The 13620-nt window shown below is 43.3% G+C and overlaps 1 protein-coding gene and 1 pseudogene across 1 annotated transcript in view; one reads left to right on the top strand and one right to left on the bottom strand.

Annotated features, from left to right (window-relative positions):
• ablim2 (actin binding LIM protein family, member 2) overlaps positions 1-13620 on the bottom strand; it is a 397169-nt gene that overhangs the window by 278055 nt on the left and 105494 nt on the right. The gene's annotated exons all lie outside the window — the stretch shown is intronic.
• Positions 10573-12126, top strand: LOC144688688 (importin subunit alpha-3 pseudogene; annotated as a pseudogene).

The following is a 13620-nucleotide window of genomic DNA, read 5'->3' as shown; positions in this document are numbered from 1 at the left end:
GTGGTTACTCCTCAACAAGAATTTTCTTACTCTGGGGTTTAGTACGGAGTCCAAATCCTTGCAGCAGCATTCCTGCTTCCTTCCCAGTCACTCCACCATTTCATTTGTAATTGGTTGTCCCAAACAGGTGGCCCAGACTGCTCAAGCCCACACTGAAATGATGCAGTCTGAGGCAACCTCTCCAGTCCTCTTCAGATTCTCAGCAGCCACCCACCTCGTATGCAGCTGCCATTTGGTTTGAACTTTGTAGAAGTACCAGAGTAGGTAACAGCACTTGTAGGATAGTCTCTAAAGATTAGCACCAGATCAATAGTTCAATATTTGTAAGTGCTGTTTGTTTTTTTGTAGATAAGGAATGGTGATGGTCATTGGGTAGAAGCGGAATTGTCTTTTTTTTGCTGTTTCTTCATGGTGAAGGATTGAGTGCAGTTTGCAGGCTTCTCAATGGACCCTCAGTTGTGGAAGGGAAGGCAACACTGCTCGAAAGTCTGATTGTGGATGACTTGTCTGAAAAGTGGGATTAGATAGCATTTTGCGCTAAATGCAGGCTAACCAGGTGCTGCAGCTGAACGCCCCATCTTGACCATCTCAGATACTCTTTATATGACAAAACCAGCATCCCTTGTTTATGTCAGCACTGAGCCAAGAAAAAGGAGGGACAGGGGAGAAAAGAGCAAAGGAGGGCGGGGGGTTCTGTGATAGGGTTCCGAGCAGGAGTCATTAATGACAGATGGATAATGGTGCAAGACAAAAGGAGGTAATAATGGAATGAAGAAATAAACAAAGGATGGGTCCAGTGGAGGTGTGTATGGTTACAAGAATAGCACAAGGAGAGGGCAGGATGGAAAATCTGACAAGGAGGAAAAGGCTCTTATGGCCCCAGAATGTTTGAAGAAAGGAAGGAAGATTCCAGGAGTGTAAGTAAACAATCAATAATTCTTTCCATTGGTTGGCCAATCAATAATAACACGGTAGACGAGGCATGGATTAGAGATTACAAAACTCACTTGAATAATGCAGGGGGATGTTGAAGAGAAATGTTCACCTAGAGGCCAGTCAATGCAATATAAAAAGGGGAAAATAATCTGATAATTTAGAGCCTGCTGGGTTAGAAGGCTTGAAAAGGTAAGCCTCTTTGTTTTTTGTGAGAGCAAGGGTAGAGGCTCAGGAAATGAAACAGTCACAATCACAGTCCTGTTGACCATTGTGGAAAGGAATCTTTCTGTGATTGCAATATTGGTTGTTCATCTACTCTTCCATTATTCCCTTTTCTCAGTTTTGATGAAGAGTTGCACTCAAAGTTGGCCTGTTGTGTTGCAACATTTTGTTTTATTTCAGATGCAATCACTGAACTTTATAGTACAGAAAGGCAGTGTTTATTTGCAATATGAATGCATTACACCAGATTTCTGATTGGTCCTCTTCATGGAATTGTTATGGTGCAAAAGGAGGCCATTCGGCCCATTGTGTCCGCACCTCTTGGAGGACATGTCACACCTAGAAGTTTGAAAAGTATAATTTGACTCCACCTGCCAGAGAGTAATTTATTGTTCTCTGTAATGTGTATTTTGATGCAGTCATTGTCAGATAGGCAAGCAGACTTCAGAGATCACAGTGTTATTGTAGTTGAACAGTATAAGTGAGGAATTAAGTGGAGCTTCAATTGGCTTTGTGAAGATCCTGTGTTATCTAGGTATTCTGCAAATGTAATTAGCAGGTTAGTTACTTCTTTGGAGTAACTCACATTACTTCTATGTTTTGTTTTCTTTCTGAAAGTGATAAAAAATACTTGAAGTCAGAATGAAGGGACCAAAGTCAAAATTATGGGCTGAATTTTCACCTTAGCGTGCGGGCGCATGCCCGACACACATGAGCGTGAAATAGCGCACATGGGAATTGGCAGTGCACAATTAAGAGGGCTGTTAAGCTCATTAATCGATCAATTAAACAGAATTTTCCCCTGCCTGTCCAATCTTATGGTTGGCGGGTGAGTGAATAGGCCAAGCGACCTTTCAATTTTTGAGGAAACCTCATCCACTGAAGCTGCCTGAAGGGCAACAGCTGTGCAGCAATTGCCAGGAGAGTGTTCTTACTTGGAAAATGGTAAGTCAAATCCCTGCAGAATTTGTGTGTGTGTTGGGGAGGGGGTTTGGGGGGGAGATTGGAGGGAATGGAGGAAGCATGGGAGAGGAAGGTTAGCTACAGAGTTGAATTGTTTTGTAAATGTAGTGATTTTTTGTAGCCACTTTCTAAACATAAGTTGATTGCTCTGTGATTAATTACCCTTAAAGAGTCAGCATTGGGCCATGATTCACCATTGTTACAGTCTCTGCCTACTGCATGCAGGTCTAATGAAAGAAAGACAAAACCTACATTTATACAGCACCTTTCATGATGTCCAAAATCACTTCACAGCTGATTAAGTACTTTTAAGTTGTAGTCACTGGTATAATGTATACAAGGCTATCAAATGGCGGAGCAGGCTTGAGGGGCTGAATGGTCATAATACACATGTTTGTATGTCATTCTGGGATGGATGAGATGAACTGGGCTAGATGACCTTTGTCATCCATAATTATCTTGCAAATTGAAGGTGGAATCATGGCTGTTTATTTTGTTACTAATGGAAGTTTACTCTGAGCAGGCTATGTGGGGTAAGATTGCCAGAACAGAAGCTTGGGTAGATGTAGCAAATCAAGGGGTAGAGTAATGGCAGGACAGCACAATAGTAAGCTGGGAAATGAGGGTCATAGAATAGCAGAAACTGACAGAGAGATAAAACCTAAGAATACACTAATAGGCAAGACTAGGTGTTACAAAGATTTAAAAAAAAGACAAAACTAAAGGCTCTGTATCTGAATGCATGTAGCATTCATAACAAAGTAAATGAATTGAAAGCACACACTGAAGTAAATAAATATGATCTTATAGCCATTACGGAAATGTGGCTGCAGGATAACAAGGATTGGATCCTGAACATTGAGGGGTATATGGCATTCAAAAGAATAGGAAGCTAGGTAAAGATGGAGGGGCAGCACTGTTGATCAAGGATGGCATTGGTGCAATAATTAGGGTTGACCTTGGTTCAGGAGATCAGGACATAGAATTGGTTTGGGTGGAGATAAGGAATAGTAGTGGAAAAAAATCACTAGTGGGAGTGGTCTACAGGCCGTCGAAGAGTAACCACAATGAAAGACAAAGTAAACAAGAACAAATATTGTGTGCTTGTGATAAAGGGACGGCAATAATCATGGGTGATCTTAATCAACATATAAACTAGAAAAATCAGATTGGCAGCAATAGCCTGTATGAGAAATTCATAGAATGCTTTCAAGATAGTTTCTTAGAGCAGCATGTTCTGGAGCCAACCAGAGAGCAGGTTATATTAGACTTGGTATCATGTAATGTGACAGGATTAATTAACGACTTCAGACTGAAGGCAGCTCTAGGTAGCAGCGACCACAATATGATTGAATTTTACATTCAGTTTGAAAGGGAGAAGAGTGGGTCTAAGACCAGTATTTTAAACTTTAATAAGGGCAAATATGTGGGCATGAAAGATGAGCTAGCTGAAGTGAACTGCGTGCTAGGCTAGGCGATAGGTCAATAAAGATGCGGTGGCAGACATTTAAGGGTATATTTCAGAATACTCAGAATAAGTATATTCCTACTATAAAGAAAAATCCTAAGGGGAGGACCCACCATCCGTGGTTAACTAAAGAAGTTAAGGAAGGCATCAAACTTAAGGAAAAAGTATAAAACTGCACGAAGAAGAGTGGCAGGTCAGATGATTGGTCAGAATATAAAGAGCGGCAGTGAATGACTAAAAGGTTAATCAAGAGAAAGAAATTACAGTATGAGAGAAAGCTAGCTAGAAACGTAAAAACAGATAGCTAGAGTTTCTACAGGTATTTAAGAAGGAAAAGAGTAAGTAAAGTGACTAACAAAAACAGAATTACCTGGAAAAACTCAGCAGGTCTGGCAGCATCAGCGGAGAAGAATAAGGTTGACGTTTCAAGTCCTCATGACCCTTCAACAGAACTGAGTAAAATTAGGAGAGGAGTGAAATAGAAGCTGGTTTAAGGTTGGGGGGGGGGGGGGGGGGGGGGGGGGCGCGGTGAGAGACAGAGAGAGAGAAGTGGTTGGGGGGGGTGGTTGTAGGGACAAGCATGCAGTGATAGGAGCAGATAATCAAAAGATGTCACAGACAAAAGAACAAAGAGGTATTGAAGGTGGTGATATTATCTAAGAGAATGTGCTAATTAAGAATGGATGGCAGGACACACAAGGTACAGCTCTAGTGGGGGTGGGGTGAAATAAGATTAACAGGGCATAAAAGGTATAAATTTAAAAATAATGGAAATAGGTGGGAAAAGAAAAATCTATATAAATTATTGGAAAAAACAAAAGGGAGGGGGAAGAAACGGAAAGAGGGTGGGGATGGAGGAGGGAGTTCAAGATCTAAAGTTGTTGAATTCAATATTCAGTCCGGAAGGCTGTAAAGTGCCTAGTCGGAAGATGAGGTGCTGTTCCTCCAGTTTGCGTTGAGCTTCACTGGAACAATGCAGCAAGCCAAGGACAGACATGTGGACAAGAGAGCAGGGTGGAGTGTTAAAATGGCAAGCGACAGGGAGGTTTGGGTCATTCTTGCGGACAGACCGCAGGTGTTCTGCAAAGTGGTCGCCCAGTTTGCGTTTGGTCTCTCCAATGCATTGTGTGTCCTGCCATCCATTCTTAATTAGCACATTCTCTTAGATAATATCCCCACCTTCAACACCTCTTTGTTCCTTTGTCTGTGACATCTTTTGATTATCTGCTCCTATCACTGCTTGCTTGTCCCTACAACCACCCTCTCCCCCCACCCCCACCTTAAACCAGCTTATATTTCACCCCTCTCCTAATTTTACTCAGTTCTGTTGAAGGGTCACGAGGACTCGAAACATCAACTTTATTCTTCTCCGCCGATGCTGCCTGACCTGCTGAGTTTTTCGAGGTAATTTTGTTTTTGTTTTGAATTTCCAGCATCCGCAGTTTTTTTGTTTTTATACATATATATAAGTAAAGTGAGTGTTGGTCCTCCAGAGAGTGACAATGGAGAGTTAATAGCTGATGATAAGGAAATGGTGGATGAAATGAACAAATATTTTGTTTCTCTCTTCACTATCGAGAATACAAAAAACATTCCAGTAATAGCTGTAAATATGGAGGTGGAAGGGAGTGGGCAACTTGGTGAAATTACAATCACTAGGGAAGCGGCACTGAGCAAGCTGATAAAGCTGCAGACTGACAAGTTTCCGGGTCCTGATGGACTTCACCCTAGGATCTTAAGAGAGGTGGCTAATGAGATGGTAGATCTGTTGGGGTTAATTTTCCACAATTAGCTACATGCTGGAAAGGTTCCATCAGACTGGAAAGTAGAAAATATAACCCCTCTATTCAAGAAAGGAGGGAGTAGGCAAAAATCTGGCAGATGGAGTATAACATGGGAACATGTGAAGTTGTTCACTTTAGCAGGAATAATAAAAAAAGCAGAGTATTACTTAAATGGAGAACTGCTGCAGAATTCTGAGGTGCAGTGGGATCTAGGTGTTCTAGCGCATGAGTCACAAAAGGTTTATATGCAGGTACAGGAAGTAATTAAGAATGTTAATGGAATGTGATCCTTTATTATGATAGGAATTGAACATAAAAGGACGGATGTTACACTTATACAGGGCATTGGTGAGACCACATCTCAAATACTGTGTGCAGTTTTGGTCTCCTTATTTAAAGAATAATGTAATTCATTGGAGGAGGTTCAGAGGAGGTTTACTAGATTGATACCTAGAATGAGCAGGTCATCTTATGAGGAGAGTTTAGACAGACTGGGCTTATTTCCACTGGAGTTTAGAAGAGTGAGAAATGACTTGATTGAAGTATATAAGATCCTGAACGGTATTGACAAGGTGGACATTGAAAGGATGTTTCTTCTTGTGGGTGAGTCCAGAACCAGGAGCCACTGTTTTAAAATTTGGGGTCACCCTTTTAGGACAGAGACGAGGGGAATTTTTTCTCTCAGAGGGTTGTGCAACTTTGGAACTCTCTGCATCAGAAGGCCTTAGAGGCAGGGCCACTGAATATTTTTAAGGCAGAAGTAGATAGATTCTTGTTAGGCAAGGGAATCAAAGGGTATCAAGGGTTGATAGGAATGTAGAATTTGTAACACCAACAAATCAGCTATGATCTTATTGAATGGCAGAGCAGGCTTGAGAGACCAATGGCCTACACCTGCTCCTATTTCGTATGTTCGTATGTAAGTGCGTAATGGGCTAATAGTGAATCAGTAACCTGTTTTACACTGCACGTGATTCTCAAAAGTCTTTTCCGTTGACTTAAATCTTGACCTTTTGTCCACTTACCTACTATCCTACTCTATCTTGGTGCTTTTTAAAGAGTTTTTTGAGGTATTGAAATATTGTGATAAGGTTGTGTTGCATAGTAAATAGTCAAAATATATTGTTGTGAGCAGCAGCAATCAGCAGAGTATGCAGACTTGTTGCTCAAGGGAACACAGATACAATTGTGAACCATTCAGTCTTTGTCCTCTGGCCTCTTAATAATTGTGTGCACCGAAACACTTGAGGGCTCCAACGCTTCTCGCTGACCGTGAAGACCCATGTTGTTCAATCATTCCACTTTGTTGCTCAGGAGTCATTTAATCTTTCTGCCCTGTGAGATCACTGATAAAATAGAATCCAATTACACCCCTTGTATGAGATAATTATATTGAATAATATCATGCACCCAGGCAGGTGAAAGTCTTCTTCCACTTCTACAGAATGGAAAAGGTCTTAAGCAGTTTATCTGGGTTGCAAGTATTGAATCTTTCCTTCAAATTCCTTCAAAATATGAATTTGCTGTCACAATGTCCATATGTGCAGAACATGTTAATGAGGGCTGAGGCAGTCACTAAAATCCATGTTATCATCTGCACAGTGTTATAAATAACTAATAGGATATTTTTCTGTCAAATTAACAATATTGCACGACGCTGCTAAAGTAAAATTTGTACTTTCTGGTTTGTTTAATAGTCACGGTGGGATCACCTATAGGGCGCACACAAACTAACACTGCATTACATCGTTGCTGCTCTTAATATTCATGACCCATGCTGCATGGAATGATATTTGTAACATGACAGGACATACCCAGGGATGGTGATGTGGAGGTGCCTGAGACACCAGGGGTGGAATCGACCCAGGTTTGCACTAAGTGCAGTAGTGGGCAGGTAAACAATGTTTTACCCGCCAGCCACAAAAGCAGCTTCTCATGTTGTATTGTCCCAAACCGGCCGCATTAATTATGTATTCCCGGGAAATGTGCCGTTTCGATGGCGGGTGGGTTCTCATGGTACCACTCACCACCCACACAAGCCAGGCATACTTATCATCTGGCCTGGCAGGTGTCCTGCTTACACTCGCTCCATCACTATTCATGCAGGACAAGCTGGCACACAACAACAAGAGGAGGTCGCAGATTGGTGGATGAAAGCCTGAAATCAAGGTCCTCACAGGCTTTGAAAACAGAGCCATCCAGTTGGCCAGCGAGGACCGTTCCTGTACTGATGGTGAGGTCGGCGGTGCTCAAACAAGTGAGGATCCAGCAGTGCAACATCCATTGACAACCGTATTGTGAGTGATGTGTCCTGTTTCACAGGCCACTGCCATGCACTAATTATCGCTCCTTGCTTTCACAGGCACATCTGGGAAACTGCCAAATGAGTCCATTCAAGCCCAAGGAGGGCTGAGAAGAGGAGTCCGCTGAAACCCTCCCTGAAGACCTGTCACAGCGTCACACCCTCCACCGGTGCAGAGACACGCCTCGGTGGGACCTAGCTCTACAGTAGCTTCGGGGTCACAATCTGGTGAGCACATTGCACCGTCTGATCCACAGCAGGCGGCAGCAGGGTGTTCCCAGCTCCCCAGCACTCAGAGAACTGTTGGAGGCCATACATTTGCTGAGTTCGAGTCAGATGACGAGCCTCTGCTCTTGGTCATGCCATGGTTGCTGGAGCTGCAAAGGCAAGCTTGGGAACATCAGGAAGCTGTCTGCTGCATTCTTCAGATTGCAAGGCATGATGGAGGAGTCCATCCACCTTCCTGCTGAGGTGATAGCGCCAATGCACCGTGATCACACTGGTAGGATGGCAGCTGCCATGGAGACCTTGGTCCAGGACATTGTTCCTGCACTGCTGCATGGGCTCAACTCCATCGCTGATGACATAGTTAGCCTCCAACAGTGTGTACGTGAGAGGGGTGCAGGGCAGCCCGATCTCACTCCAGCTACCCCTTCTCCTCAAGGAGTCAGCCAAGTGCCCTTGAGCACCCATAGGGAGGAGGATCAGCAGGTGTGCCTCCCAAAGCCATCCATCCAGGTGACTCCGGGAGTCCGGCCCATCCAAATCCCCTCTTCCTGTGACCTCAGCAGCTCCAGCTCCACAGGCCAAGGAGGGTGCCATTGTCACACAGCAGGACCCCAAAAGCAAGCAGGGGCCCTCGAGGCCTCAGCCCTCCAGAGGACACCCGCCAAGGTCATCACAGACACAGCGTAGCAGTCAGTAGGCTGCTTCCACCTCCGCTGTGGATGTTGGGGGAAGCACCAAGATATAGCCGCAGGATTAGGGAGGTTAAGAAGATGTAAGTCTTTCAGAGTTAAAACAATAAACTAAATTAACAAAATAAGGGATAAATCAAGCACAGCCCCTAACAAGGTCAGCTGTAAAATCAAGGAAAAACTTTAAAGGAACCTTACAAACATCAAACCAAAATGTGATTAAAGGGGTTAACAAAGCACCCCAGTCCCCACGGTGCCCACCGGGCACAGAAGGCCTCGATGGTGCCGGCAGACACCGCGTGCTCCCTCTCCAGGGACACCCGGCCATGAACGTAGCCGCGGAAGAGGGGCAAACAATCGGGCGGGACCCTCCCCTCGATCGCCCGCTGCCTGGACCTGTTAATAGCCAACCTGGCCAGGCCCAGGAGCAGGTTCACGAGGAGGTTCTCCGGTGTCCGTAGATCAGGAGCGTGGGACTGAAGTGCAAACAAAACAGTAACAGAAGGTTTTTTAAATAACTAAAAAGGGAGTGCAGCCTATCACACCCTATATATGCGTGGTCCACGGACTCCACAAGACCACAAAAAGAGCAGGTGTCCTGGGAGTCCGTGAACCTACACATTCAAGTTATGGCTCGGTGAATATGATTATGTCAGGCTGTTGCTTGACTAGTCTGTGGGACAGCTCTCCCAATTTTGGCATAATACCCCAGATGTTAGTAAGGAAGACTTTGCAGGGTTGAGTGGGCACAATGTGCCATTATTGTTTTTGGTACCTAATTTGATGCTGAATGGTCCATCCAGTTTCTTTTTGACTTTTCTGTGGCAATTTGGTACAACTGAGTGACTTACTCGGCCATTTCAGAGAACAGTTAAGAGTCAACCACATGGCTGTGGGCCTGGAGTCCCATGTAGGCCAGACCAGATAAGGATGGCAGATTTCCTTCCCTAAAAGGCATTAGCGAACCAGATGAAGTTTTGTGGCAATCTATTAATTTCATGGTCACAGTTACTGGGTCTGGATTTTAGCTCCACATCAATGAATTAATTGAATTTAAATTCCACCAGTTGTAATGGTGAGATTTGAACCTGTGTCCCCAGAATATTAGCCTGGGCCTCTGAATTATTAATTCAGTAACATTACCACTGCACCACCATCCCCATTCTACAATCTTGCACTGTTTCTACATAAGAGGCAGAAGACAATCTGAAAGTGCAAAAGAGCCCCTAAGACTTCAACGTAACTCAAACTCAAGGCTTCAACAGTGCTGGTGTCAAAATTAAAGGGAGGCAAGGCCTTTACTCAGCCCTCTCCCTCCATTTGCCACATGCAAGGCCATTCTACCACTACTTCAGACCAAACACCAGCTTCGCCTGGCATTCCTGGGGAAAGGAGGGAATTGAATTGGACAGGAGAAAAATAGGCAGTAAACACAGCCCTGTTCTCTCTTCAACAACATTTGATGTGGCAGGGGAATGGATTTCATGGAGGATAGCAGAGGAAAAAAAACTACTGCTCTGAGTCAATTGCCACTCTGGGTTTGTAATGTAAACAAGATGTCAACATAAATCTGTAAAATAAGCTGGTTGGTTGGCTTTTTGCATTTATGCTGAAATAATTATTAGGCCTAGAGTATGAACTAAAATTATTTACTGAAACCTTATTTGAATATGGAAATTTGATTGGCTGGGAGATTTGATTTGGACCCTGTCATAATACTGGTGTGATGACACACTGCAGTCAGTCACAGATAGTAAGCAAAGGGGGGCCCAGTGCGTAAACAGGCACTGTGTTTTTGCAATCCTCTTAGTAATGTGGTCTTAGAAAATTTATAGTTCAGATCTACTCCATTTAAAAGTTATAATGAGTGGTCCATTTCTGAGTATAAACGTGAGGAAACTGTGGATAAGAGATCAGCAATTACTGAATCTTTGACTTTCCTTTTAAACACAAGTCCTTCTTTCCGAGAAGCAAATGGATATGGCCGATACCAATAAGTTGGATAATCAAAGGATAAAGAGTTTCAAGAAAAAAGGGCGGGATCTGGAGACTGTGAGACGGCAACAAAATGAGATCGTTGTTGAACTCAGAAAAATCAAAAGGGATGAACACTACTTAAAACGAAGGAATGTACTAGTAGGAAATGAAGAAACTGATCCTGATGGTGATATCAGAGTGCAAAATGTATCATTAGAAGAAATAGTAAAAAGTGCAGCTAGTGAAAACCAAGAAATCCAGCTAGGAGGAGTGCAAGCTGCGAGAGAGCTAGTGTCCAGTGATTATGCTCCTCCAATAGGTGACTTAATCAAATCTGGCATTTTTCCAATTCTTATACGCTGTCTAGAACAGGACCACAATCATCAATTGCAGTTGGAAGCAGTGTGGGCGTTAGCAAACATTGCTTATGGTCCTTCAGAACACACAGAGGCTGTGATTAAATCAAATGCTGTTCCACTCTTGTTAAGGCTGCTAAGCTGTTCTCATCAGGATGTGTGTGAACAAGCACTTCTGGCTTTAGGCAATATCATAGCTGACGGGCCTAAATGCAGAGATTATGTCATTAGTCTAGGAATTCTAAAGCCCGTGCTTTCTTTTGTCAGTGCCTCAGTCCCCATTACTTTCCTCCGCACTGTCACATGGGTCATTGTTAATCTCTGCCGTCAGAAAGACCCTCCCCTGCCAAAGGAAACTGTTCAAGAGATTCTTCCAGCTCTGTGTGTTATTGTTCACCACAAAGATATTCATATCTTAATAGACACTGTTTTGGCCTTGTCCTACATAACAGATGCTGAAGATGAGCAGATCCAGATGGTTATAGATTCAGGAATAGTTCCTAATTTGGTACCTCTTTTTAGCCATCAGGAGGTCAATATTCAGACTGCATCATTGCGAGCTTTAGGAAATATTGTAACTGGTACTGATGAACAAGCACAAGTGGTCTTGAACTGCGGAGCTCTTTCTCATTTCCCAGCATTGCTAACTCATCCTAATACAAAAATCAACAAGGATGCTGTATGGTTTCTCTCCAATGTCACTGCTGGAAACCAGCAGCAAGAACAGGCAGTGATTAACGCTAACCTTGTTCCTATGATTGTAAACCTCATGGAAAATGGGGATTATGCTACTCAGAAAGAAACTGCCTGGGTTATAGCCAATCTAGCTAATTGTGGCAGGAAAGATCAGATCGACTACTTGATTGAACAGAATGCAGTAGTTCCTTTTTGCAAACTGCTAACACTGCTGGACCCTCAGATAATTATTGTGGTGCTGGATGGGTTAAGCAATATCCTGAATACAGCACATGATAAGACAGAACTGGTAGCAAACTCGATTGAAGAGTGTGGAGGTTTGCAAATGATTGAACAATTACAACTGCATGAAAATGAGGAGATATATAAACTGGCATATGATATCCTTGATCAGTTGACATCAGAGGAAGGTGAAGGTGCTATTCTGATGCCAGAAAAAATGGAAGATGCAAAGCTTGGTTTTACTTCTTCCGCAAGCAATCCAGAAAGAGAGTTCCACATCTAAAGAGGTATACTTTCTGGAGTTATTGAAATGGAAGATTTGATCAATCCTGCTTGCTTCCAATGCTGTAACAACTTGAAGAGCTGTTCTGCAGATTGTGTTTGGCATACCTGAAAATCCCAAACTACAGTAGACTCCTGCATTCAAGTCATGGTTAATTATCAGGAAAAAAAGCTTCAGACCACGGAGTTGTCCCTATGCGTACAGTTGAATGTAAATGTATGCGGACCTGTTTTCCATCCACAAGTTAACGAATAAAGTCCAGGAAACAGCAACACAAGTTTGTCTGTATTTATACTAAACCGATATTTGGCAGTTTAGCTGTACAATTCATATTTTATTGTGCAAGGTAAGAAGTTTAGAGAAACATGGTTGGAAATACCAGTGGTAGAATCCCCAACTTATGTGTGAAACAATTATTCCATCCCTTCCCACGCTTTTTGCCCAGTGATAATCCTGAGTTTATGTCCCACGATGACGCTGTACTTACAGTGACTAACTTTGCAACGGTCACTGAATTTCTACTTTTGCCTGTATGATTTTATTTCTCTTAATCCTTCAGAATCACCAATTTATTTTATTTCTGTTGTTCATCCATCCTAGAAACAAGGGCCTGGAAGTTCTGTAAAGGCTTTCCTGATCTCCCAAGAGGTGGGAGGTTGGCAGGAACCACCAAAGAAATCATAATTTTCAGATCAGCGAATGGGGGCGGGGCCTACTCGCCAACACATTAAATGATGCGCAGTGACGTTGGGCATGCGTCCCGACATCACCGCGTATCATTCAGATTTTCAGTTCAGCAGGCGCACACCTGAGTCGAACTGTCAAAGACCTATTAAGGCTATTTAACTATCAATTAAAACAATAAACTGAGCTGCCTGCCCAACCTTAAGGTTGGTGGGCAGGCAACGAGCCCAGGTGGCTTTCACATTTATCATGGAACCTCATCCACGGGCAGGATGAGGTTTCATGAAGATATTTAAAGTTTTATAAAAATTTTTAATAACATTCATAGACATGTCCCAGCTCATGTGACACTTTCACATGAGGGGACATGTCTTAAATTTTTTTTTCTTTATTAAAATTTTCAGAACTTAAACTAATCTCCCTGAGGCAGCTCTGTGCCTCAGGGAGATTTCTGTGCTCTTTTGCAAAAGAACACTCTCCTCAACTCAGGCAACCCCCCCCACCTCGCCCCACCCACACAGGTAGTGCTCAGCCTTAATTTGCCCGCCCACGTAAAATGGTGCTGCACAGCCGATCGCGGGCGTCGATCGGCTGCACGCCCGCCCGCTCCTGCTCCCGCCCAACGGGGAGAAAATTCTCCCCTTCAGATCACCTGTAGATTGTAAGGAATCACAGAAGGACACAGCAAAGAAGAAGGCCATTCAGTTCATCATGACTGTGCCAGTTCTTTCCAAGATCTATCCAATTTAATCCCATTCCCATACTCTTTCCCCACAGCCTGGCAAATGTTTCCTTTCCAAGTATTTATCT

The sequence above is a fragment of the Cetorhinus maximus genome, chromosome 1 (genome assembly GCF_964194155.1).
Source record: "Cetorhinus maximus chromosome 1, sCetMax3.hap1.1, whole genome shotgun sequence".
Taxonomy (NCBI): domain Eukaryota; kingdom Metazoa; phylum Chordata; class Chondrichthyes; order Lamniformes; family Cetorhinidae; genus Cetorhinus; species Cetorhinus maximus.
Note: the sequence above shows the minus strand (reverse complement) of the source record. Positions and strands in the feature narration are given on the sequence as shown.